Source organism: Propithecus coquereli, unplaced genomic scaffold (genome assembly GCF_000956105.1).
Source record: "Propithecus coquereli isolate 6110/MARCELLA unplaced genomic scaffold, Pcoq_1.0 Scaffold545, whole genome shotgun sequence".
Lineage (NCBI taxonomy): Eukaryota > Metazoa > Chordata > Mammalia > Primates > Indriidae > Propithecus > Propithecus coquereli.
In genome coordinates, this window is record NW_012151341.1 from 254510 (window position 1) to 266224 (window position 11715).

Here is an 11715-nt window from a genome sequence, read left to right on the forward strand (position 1 = left end):
GTTCTCTTTCAATTAACTGCCCTTTTTGATTTTTGAGAAACAGGAAAATAAACACTACAGTAGTCTTTCCACAATAAAAAGAGTTTTATTTTAAATTAGAAGTGTCTCTCTCTTCTCTCTTTCATGTCACTCTTAAGTAACAAAAGTTTCCATTAGAATTTTCCCATTATATATTAACATTCATTTAAACCAATCCTGATTCAGGAAATCAAAGATCTGTATTATGACTGAAGATATAATTGGCAGTCATTTCAGTGTTTTTTTCTCAGATTTTTTGGGAAACTTCATGCTTCTTTTTTGAGGTACAGATATCTGTACTAGTAAAAGGGAATATGTTTCTCTTTTTTTAAAAAATAGCAACTAAAAAGATTAAAGCATAGGAGGTAGAAAAATAGTGTTAACATTGAGATCTGAGTATACATTCTATGATGTATTCTACATTATAAAAGTCGGGATACTGGCTAATTTGGAGGTAAATTCTGCTTCTCCACAAACATACAAATTGTATACCACCTTCCACCCCAATTATCCAGATATCTACTTTAATCCTACCTTCTTTTGGATTATTTGAATTTTTTTTAGTATACCTTTTTAATTTACTTTTTAGACTTTTGGTTTCTGGAAAAATTATTTAGAGCACATCAGCAAATAGGGTTTGTAATCAACCTACATAGAGCACACCAGAGTTAGTGTATAGGAAATTTCTATTAAGTATAATTTCTAGGGACCTCTATAAGGTCACAGAGATAGAATTTATTTATATAAAATTACTAAGATACAAAAAGTCAAAAATCACTGGTAGTTAACTCAAATGAGCTCAACCCAGCCCAACCTTGGTAGTTGAGGTAAAGAGCTGTGACCCATCAATAAACCCTAATACACACAATGAGAACTTCAACATATCTTCTAATGTGAAATGATTAAGATCAGTACAATAAGGAAAGGAAGCTTTGGAGTATATCTTAGAACAGAAATAGGGAAGAGCAATGTCCCAGAACAGATGTCAAGCAGTGCTGTATACTGTAGCCCTAATCAATTTACTAGCACTGTAAGAAAACTTATGAAGACTTTAAGAAATGCTTGTGAGGAAAAAAGATGGATCTTGAAAATGTACTAGATTTTGAAATTACATAAGTGGAGACTAAAAGTTAGTGAAGGTAAATGTAACTTTATTGTTTTAAGAGGCTTGGTGAGAACAGTGGGCGTTTGGTTAACACAGACACCTGGACAACATGTATGGGACAGTGTATCAGTTGGAGTACCAGTTAGACTGATGTGGTAATGAAGATTCAGTTTAGACTTTTATATTATGAAATTCAACGGTATATTTGAGTTTTTTTCTTCATCAAGAGTAATTTTCTTTTTTTCCTCCAAAGCAGTCAAAGTGGGTAGTCCATTGCTGGTATGGCAGATTGATGGTATCGGAGATCCAAACTCCTTGCCATTTTTGTTTCTCTGAAACCCCAAGAGGCTTCCTCAAAATTGAATATGGCTTATTATCAAATGCACATCTCAGCCTGTGAGATGGAGAGAAAAAGAAGACGGGGGGGAAGACAAAGCTCCTCCTCTCTTAAGAGATTATCTAGAAGTTGCACAAATAAATTCTGCACACTATTTCATTGTCTCGAGCCTCATCATAGGATCACAACTAATTGCAAGGGAAACTGGTAAATGTAGTCTGTGGCTGGGTAGCCACATAACCACGTAATGTTTCAATTATTATAAAGGACGATATAAAGAAATATTGTGCAGATTCTTTTCACATCCCCAAATATTATCTTTAGTATCTAACAGGTGTCGGTATGTCAGGTGCTTAGAAGACTTTTCACAACTCTGCAAAACAGACATTTGATGGGTAAGGAACCTCATACTCAGAAGAGTTAAATGACTTTCCAAAGTCCACATAGAAGTTACATGACTAGAGATCAAATGATATTCCATCTAAATCTAAATAAAGCCTGTGATTTTCCCAGCATAAGACCCTCAAATAAATGTGAGAGTGATAATCTGCTTGGTAAGTTTCATTGTTCATGAACCACTTCTAGTGTATTGTGATATTTAAGAAATAAAAGGAGAATAGAAGATGTGAATTTCCTACCACTAAAGGGAAAACACAATTCCTATTTTTATATTATTTTGAAGCTCTTTGATGATGTGCTCATGTTACTGGGACAATGTATTCAGCTTCTTTTTACACTCTTGAGAACTTAGCATTATACTAAACACCAATCAGACATACACTCTGCATAATCATATAAACCAAACACCTCTAATGACTGTCATTTTTCTCATTGTTAATGATGCCACCATGGAAAAGGGTGTAAACTTGACCATGAGCTCTTTGAGGGAAGAGATTTTACCTAGTTTATCTCTGTAACTCCAATGACTAACACACCTGGCCATTAGTAAGGATTCATATTTATTCCTTGAACTGAATTGGAGATCAGAGTTTGAAACAACAGGAAAAAAATGTATAATAATTGCATAATCAGTGGGAAAATGAACAGTATTTTTCTGTAAAGTTATTCATTATTTATTTTATGTATTTTTACTCATATATTCATTGATTTATTATATTAAAAAGAAGAGTAGTCCACACTGGGAGTTATGAGTCCTGAGTTCTGTTAATATTTTTAGCTTTGCTACTAATTTATGGGGTATTGTCTATAAGTTATATAAGATCCAGGCCTTTATTTCCTTATTTATAAAATGAGTATTGTATTAGTTTTCTATTGATGCATAACAAATTACTACACACAGCATGCATTTATTATCTCATAATTTTTGTAAGTGAAAAATCTTGTCACTGCTTAGCTGGGTCCTCTGCTCGGGATCTCATCAGGTGACAGTCAAGGTATTGGCCAGCCTACATTCTCATCTACAGGCTTGACTAGGGAGGCATCCGCTTATCATTCTGATTGACAGTATCATTTATTTCCTTGTGTCTGTATGACTGAGGGACCCAGGTTTGTACTGACTGTCACTAGAGGCTGCCTTCAGAGGCTGTCCACAGTTTCTTGCCTTGTGGCCTCTCCACAGGCAGTTCATAATATGGCTATTGACTTCTCCAAGGAAAGCAAGCGAATTCTCTGGTTTACTAAGATGAAGTCTTATATAGCTAAATGTAAGCATGAGGATGGTGACATCCCATCACCTTTGATATACTCTGTTAATTAGAAGCAAGTCATAGGTTGTCCCTTATTCAAGGGGAGAAGACTATACAGAAGTGTTACTCATCAAGGGTCACCGGTGGGTGTACAGGAAACAAGGATATTAACCCAGATAACATTTAGGTTTTCTTCCAGCTATATCATTTTATATTATTGAGAAAATAATGAGAATCATCCAATTCTTAATTTTAGGTTTCAACCTCTGAATTCTCAAGGTTCAGAAAGGTCTCTGACATCCTTACATATTCAGAACTGATAAAGCCTTGGTACCCACTGTTTTCCATGAGGTCAAAATGTAAACAAGGGACTCCTACTAGAGAGTGTCAGGGATGTAAGAGGAAAATAACAAAACAAGCCAATGCATCCTGAGAAAAGCCCAGGTTTGGCTACAAGAGAAGAAAATGGGGTCCCACGGGCAAAAATTGAGATAAAGATCATATCATACTACTAAAAAGATAGAAAAATGAGAGTCTTTTTTTCTAATAGAGTTAGGTTGTACTAAAGTATTTAGACCTTGTAAAACAAATAGTTGGCTTTCTTATGGCAATTCTGATTGCTTGTAGTAGCTGCCTGGAGAACTATGTTGAGAAACAACATTTTAAGAGTGCTTTGGCTGAGAAAAGTATCCTGATAGATTAACCATGTCCCAAGGAAAGACAATTGTTACTGTAGAAGCAAAGGGAATTTTCCTTCTCCCTCCCACTTCTGAAGGTTCAATAATTTGAGTCTATAAAACAAACTGGTATAGGCCAAGGGAACCTTTCCCTTTGCTCTGTGAAGGTACTCTGAAAATCACTGACAAAGGGCAGATTGATAGGGAAAAAAAGGGCATACATATTTCTTTGATCACAGTCTTATAGGACACGGGAGCCTTGAGAATAAAGACTCAAAGATGCAACGAAACTGTCCATTTTTATACTTAGGCTCAACAAAGTATAGACAGCTGCATAAAAATATGATTGGACATAAAGTGCACGATCTAATGCTAATAGATTGAGTGGGGAAACCCAGCAAGACCTGTCTGTTTAGATTCTTCTTGTCCTCTCCGTACATTGTTCCTTCCTTCTGGGTATGGGGAAGGATCCTCTCTGAAATCAGGGTCTTATGACCTATAATCAGACAAGGTAGGTTGGATAATTTTTTTATGGCCAATTTTGCACAGAAGGGTGGAGGGAAAGTTGAAGTAATGTTTTTAGGTTTTATGGCTGACTTTTTGGGAAAGGGATTCTGGTTTCTATGACTTGCCTTGGAGAGGAGGGATTCTAGTTTCTATGGCTACCCTCAAGGAAGAATGAAGGGACAGACATAAGAGGGCAGGAAGAGGTTAGGAAGAATCTTTTGCTTCTGAGTTGTTATCATTTTCTGAGCCCCCAACACTGACAGTAGACATGTAAACAGGAGAAAAGGTATACATATTTGTTATGTGTACATGTGCACACAAGTCCAACAAAATGAGACTCGAAGGTCCAAATGGTTTAAACTTGAGGGGCTTGAAAGCCCCTGGAGGGTGGTGGCAACAGACTATGGGAGGGTGAGAGGAGGGCAGGCATGTCAAGCAAAGGCTGTCCTGTTATGCAGATGATGTTTCTCGGGTAGCAACTCTCAGAAAGAATAGATGGTAGCCCCATCATAAAAATTTCTCTGTCAGACCCTTAAAAGTATCAGCCCTGTAGTCTTCTTTTCCTGGGAGTTAATCTTTCCTAGATCTGGATAGGGCAGATAAGGAAATCTCATAGAAAGCCTGTTTGCATCTGTTGTTTACTTCACTAATGTAGTTTTCCTCTACAGATGCAAATCTCCCCCACAAAGGACAGCTTTTCCGAGCTATTCCTGTATCTGCAGCCCCTCTGAATAGCCATCTCAAAATATGCCAAAAAAGCACACTTTGGGGTGGCATATTTTGGTTTTCCACATTGCACTGCATATTTGCTGAATCTTTGCTGGATTTTCTTATGCAATAGTAACTTCAGAGGACACCCATTCTGAAGACAGGTGACTGGGATTAAAGATGCATCCCTGCAACTCATCCATATTATTAACTCATTCATTCTTTCACAGATTCATTTATGTATTGCTCCAGTAAAAAGTTATTGAGTACGAAGTTTATGTTTCAGACACTCGCTGTGCTCGATTTTCAGGTTGCTATGGAATTAGACTGACCTCACCTTTCAACATAAGCATGCCACAGCTCCCTGAGACTCCAAGAGCAAAGCAGCCTCCTATCACCATCAATAGCTCTCAAAGCAAATGAGAGAGTCGGTTTCACCAGAAGGTCTTGATTACTCTGCATGTCAGAGAGATGCTTAGCAGGAACCAAAGACATGATGTTTCAATTCAAACAGCTTCTTGATGAATTTTATGGAACTGCAGAGTTAGAATAGCTTCATTGTGACCTTCAGAAAAATCTCTCCATGAAAATTCAGTTTAAGCACAGGTTAGAAATAGTCAATCCACAAGGAAAATAGCATAACTTCTTAAGCTGTTCTATCACAAATATTACAGAAAAAAAATTTTAATTTTTTATGGACCACAATTTCATCTTTTTAACATTAAGAAAGTAAAATGCCTGTAGGTAGCTATCTTTGAAGCCCCGAGTGAGGGAGATTTTCCACTTATATTCTTTTCAGTAATAAAGAGCTGCTGGAAGCACTATAGAATTGTTGTTTTTTAGTGAATGTGCCAATATACCTGGGCTTTCTTTCAAGCAGTGAGTGATTCCTTTGAATTGTGTTTTCAGCCAAAAATAAGGTTACTCATAAATTGCATGAATACCTTCCAGCTCATAATTGCCAGGTTCCAATTTTTTATTTTAGTCATCAAGCCTAAACTCTTTTTATGTTCTCTAAATCTCAAATTGATATAACCTTCTTATTCTTCCTCCCCAGTGCCAACCCCTCCCCCTCGCTTTGTCATCCTTGGAGAGAAAACGCACACAACACACACACACACACACACACACACACACACACACACATACACACACACACGGAGCAGGGAATTTTGCTGTTCATCACAGTGGGTTACACACAAAGATTGTCTCATGATGATGAGCCGTTGCTGAACATAAGGTTTCAGTTTGAATGACATGCTTTCTCATCACATTAAAAAATATATATATCCGTTAACAGTTACTGATAAGCTCAGGATTATTTCTGTAGAGAAATCCGTTTAAGTTCAAGGTAAATACATAGAAACTGACAAGCAATTAAGCAGGAATTTTTTTTTTTGGTGCTACTTGTCAGATATTTGAAAAAGATATTTTAGGAAAACTGCATTTGGTAAACAGAAAAAATTATACTTCGACTTTCTACTTCTGAGCTCTTATAATTTTTCTGAAACATTAGGCAGTCACTAAATATCAGAAATTAAAAGACATAAAAGGAAACTACATATAATCAGTGAATAATCAGCACACAGATAAACAAAATAACTTTTAATTTATAAAAATAAGAAAATTGAACTCTCCTAGAACGATAAAATTCCATCAATAACAGCAAATTTCATAGTAAAAATGTCTCATTCTTTTTAGGCAAAACAAATAGCTCAATCATTATTCACTATGTTTCTGTTTTCATAAACAAGATTAATGGCATTCATACATGAAAAAAATGGCCACCTACCTTCATTCATTTATGAAATGTCCAATTTCCACTACCCCAAATTTATGTGCCTTTCAGCTCTAAATTCCATATCGATTACCACACTGGAAAAACCTCCATGGGAGATGTTGGATCGAACAGAATACCATGAGGATACCAGATAATTAGTGAAGGTAAAAAACTAATATGAATGTCACCAACTTTGCAATTTTCTTCAAAGCAGATTCTGGGTTACATATACCATTTGTTAAACATAGATTAAGAAACAAAACAAATTTAGGAAAAAGGATAAGGTAATACAGATTAATCTTGTAGATATATATGACTTTCCTTGAAAACTCTATCAGTGCCAAACCAATTGAAATAGAAAAAAAACAGGGAATTATCTTGTTTTCCCAGACTTTTGGCCTTCTATACATTCAGCTGCATTTAAATGTCAGGGTGTTCGTTACATTTATAATGTTTAGAATCAAAATTTTATTTTCTTTTTAGTCATGCTGAGATGGCACTGCTGCTCAGGTTCAACAGGGAACTATTCAAAGGCAAATACACAATATTTGTTACTATAACGTGAAATCCCTAGCTGCAGGAAGCCCATAGATACAGTATTTTTTGTCTCTTGCCTAAAAACCTAAACTAAGGTAATCCCTTTTTTACCGTAAACCAGTCCCCTTATCTTGGCTCTCCAGGTCTTCACGGAGGTGAAGTATAGAGGGCATAGCAAGTGACAAATGCAATGGGGAGAAAAAAATATCAGGGAAAAGAAAAAGGCAATCCCTAAAGCCTAAATTATCCACTTCCTGATCTTCCCAGGTCAGAGAAAGTAACACTATAAACTATCTTTCATCTCTAACTGTAGACGATTAAGAGACAGAGAGAAAAAGAATGAATCTCTGTCTCTGAAAAAAAAAATAAGTAATGTAAAAATAGAGTAACACAAGATCAGTAGATTCTGAGGAAGACCAGGAGCCCTATTCTAAGGTATTTGAATCTATTTCTTCATAGGATAAAACTATTGCTTGATCTTCACCCTCACTGGAGCTCCTTGAACTCCACTTAATCTTGAAGACTTTTTAACCCGTCCCTTCTATGATAGCTGCTCAGCAAAAAATAGTAAGGATACCAATATTGAATAAAAACACAGAATTACTAACCCACCACAGCACATCATTTATGCTTCTAAGAGATTAAGTAGAAGGAATAGGGTCTCAAGAAAGATGGGGTTTGATTTCCCATGAAGTTGGAGTATGTCATTAACATCTCCAAAATGTGGTGCACCTCCTCTCCAGACAAACAATCAGGACGTGGAGTGTAAGAAGGAGACATTTTTTTTAACTGAGCCAACTATAGATTAATTAGCAAATGCAGTCACCAAATCTAACAATAAAATGGCTAATACGGCACCACCAAATATATGACTTAGGTTCCTTATATTCTTATCTTTTGTATTGGGAAGTCTTACTATTCCCCACTGGATAAATGGGTGGAAGGACAAATGGAAGGCTGAAATAAAACATTTAGTATAGACAGAATGAGTTGATCTACCCAAACCTGAATCCAGGCTGAATTCAATTGACTTGAATCTGGACTAGGGTAACTTAGAAGACTATGCCAAACCCAGGACACACAGAGTCCTAAAGATCCTGGAAAATCCAGAAAGACAGTGAGGTCTATAGGATCAGATTTGATCAAGACAGCTAAGCCACAATCCACCTTTACCAAAGAGTTCCCCAAACCTAAGGACTTTTTAAAAGTAATTTGGCAGAAATGCTGATTGAAGTAGAATTTTCAATGGTATTCTGAAACAATTATTTCAGAGGAGGTTTTTATTGAACATTATAAGAAGCAAAGAATAACTTTTACTTTAATATAAGGCTTGACTCCAGTTCTTTTCAGTGACTTCTGTTTCATTTCATTTGGCTCCTGTATATTAAAATGGCCAAACACTAATTTAAGTAGCATCAATTTTTTTTCTTATGTTATAAAATGCTAGGGTTAGAGGATGCACCAAAACAATTATCACACTAACTAGGCTTTTAAGTTCTTATTTTGAAATCATAAATTTGGCATGACTTATTCACTGTTGCATGTAATGATAGCTTTCAAAACTCTACTTAATCTTGAAGATTTTTTAACCCTTCCCTTCAATGATAGCTACTTAGCAAAAAAAAATAGTATGGATACCAATACTGAATAAAAACATAGACTTATTAACCCACTACAGCACAAGAGATTGAGAGGAAGGAATAGGGTCTCAAGAAAGATAGATAATGCAGAAAAATAGATGGCAGATTGTAGAACAGAAGAATTTTGAAGATATTTCATTGGCTATAAAATATGACAAGACAGGAAATTCAAAAGGTATAAGTAATCAGCTTCCAAATTTTTTTGACATAACTGAATTAAAAGACAATGATTCATTCAACAGAATATTTTACATGGATTGTTCTGTGTATGATACAGCACTGAAGAAATAATAGTCAAGCATTATATGATACACTGTATGTTTTAATTCAGTTCTCCTTTGATGAAAACTTTGAATGAAAATACATAAAATACTTATATATTCATTACAATAAACACTATTTTAGATCAAGCAAGCCGAAACAAAAATCAAATTTTCATCATGCTAAAACATTTACTTAAAAAATATAGATTCCTATGTGAGTCATGTGAATCACTATTAAATCATGTTCTGATTCTCTTAGTATTAAAGGTGTGTTAGTTTTCCTTTGTTGCTATAAGAAATTACCACAATTTTAGTGGCTGAGAACAATACATATTTATTATCTCGCAGTCTTGCAGGTCAGAAGTCTAATGTGGGTTTCACTGGGCTAAAATCAGGGTTTCAGCAGGATTGCATTCCTTTTTGGAGGCTCCACTATCATGCAGTTTTAGGACCAAGGTCCCTGTTTTCTTGTTAGCTGTCAGCTGAGGGCAATTTCCAGCTTGTAGAGACCACCCACATTTTTTGGCTCATAGTCACCTTCCTTCTTCTACAAAGCCAGCAAGAGCTGGTCAAGTCCTTCTCACTTCACGTCTCTCTGACTTACTCTTCTACCCCTCTCTTCTCTTTGAAGGGCCCATGTGATTACATTTGGACCACCTGGATAATCTAGGATCAGCTTCCCATCCTAAGGCTTTTAATTTAGTTACATCGCAAAGTCCCTTTTTTAGTGTAAGAAAAGATATTCTTAGGTTCCAGTGATTAAGTGCCAGATTCTGCTTAACACAAAAACACTATGAAAATATACACTTTCCCAAAGCATCCAGAAGCAGTCTTTCTTATTGGAGAACATGTACCGGTAAGCAAAATGTTTTAATTTGTTTATATACCTAATTTAATTAAATTGAGTTTGTGTTTGTTTTTAGTCTTTTTAAAATGTGCTCAGTTTTTGATGAAAAAGAGATTTTGTAAATGTTAAAGCATTATTATTTATTCTGGCCATGACCTCTTTTCCATCACAGATCCTACTCGTCCTTTAACACTTGGCTCAGATATTGATTTTATATGAAGTTTTCTTTGACCATCTTGACCAGAAGTGGTCCTTCATGCCTCTGAATTCCTTTACCTTGTAGAGCAATTATGTCATGCATTTACTTAATCTTGCATATATTTATTCATTCATTTCAAAATTATTATTATCTTAACACATTTCAGACCTTGTTCAAGGTTATATTCTCAAGGAGCTAATAATACTTCTTCTAGAATTATTATATGAATTGCATGAATTATTATGAAGGAGATAACTCCTTTAAAATAATATGTATGTCTCTCTACTAGTCTCTAATGAACTTGAATGTAAAGATCATAATTTATATGTTTTTATACCCCCATGTTATTAGCAGGGGATTGTTGGAGCTCAGAAACAAATACCCAAAATATGGTGCTTTGACATACTGAATTAAAGAAAAAGCCTCAAGGTCTCTCTGACATTCCCCCCCTCCTGTCTTTCAGTCCTCTGTCTCTCCTAGAGCATAGGATAAAATTATTCTCCGAAGTTCTGTTATCTGCCTAAAGTCTAGACCCACCAAAAAAGAAAACCATCTGGTCCCTTTGCTGAGTTTTCATTAATTGAACTCATATTGCAGGAAAAAAGGCTCAAGTATGTGAATATACCTGGATAGACTTTTGTCATAAGACACTGTCTGCTCTGGGGCCCAACAGACTTTGTCTTAGGCCATTATATGTCCCTCAAGCCCATTGCATTTCTCTAAAATTCATTTACTAAACTCCCTTAAAATCTTCCATGTTGCCCCATCTCCCTTTTCTCTAAGGAGAGTATATAAGCATTGGGTGGTGGGGTAATCACTCTGTGATTTTTTTCCCTCCATGCACATTAGTAAATTTGTGTGCCTTTTCTCCTATTAATCTGCCTTTTGTCAGTTAATTTTTCAGCTAACCTTCAGAAGGTGAGGGGAAGTTTTCCCTTGACCCCGATAGTATACAGGAATTCACTTAATTTTTGTGGAAACATAATAAATTACTAATACAGAATCTGTAACAGGACTCTTGGAGAAATTGATTTACTTTGATTTTATTTTGATTGAATTTACTTCAGAATCAGTTGAAGTGCTATCCTTCCTAAAAAACTTTATCTGCTATAATTTAATTTTCTGAACTCAAATTTACCAGAGAAAGACTACAAATATTTGGAACTACAGAAAAGAAATTTTTTTCATCCTACCCCTGCAACATCATGCATGCTTTAAAAAACTTGACTGACTGTAGTTTTAATATATTCTCTATATTAAAGACTACTCTCTGTAATTAGAAAAGTAGTCTTCTCTTCTTCCAAATATCAGATAGATGAATCACAATTAAGATAGCAAGAAATGCATAGGGTTAACACAATCATAAACCACGTGTGTGTTAAATTGATCAATTTCATATCTAAATGGGTAATGAGAAAAATTTAAAATCACCACAAACTATCAAAATGTAT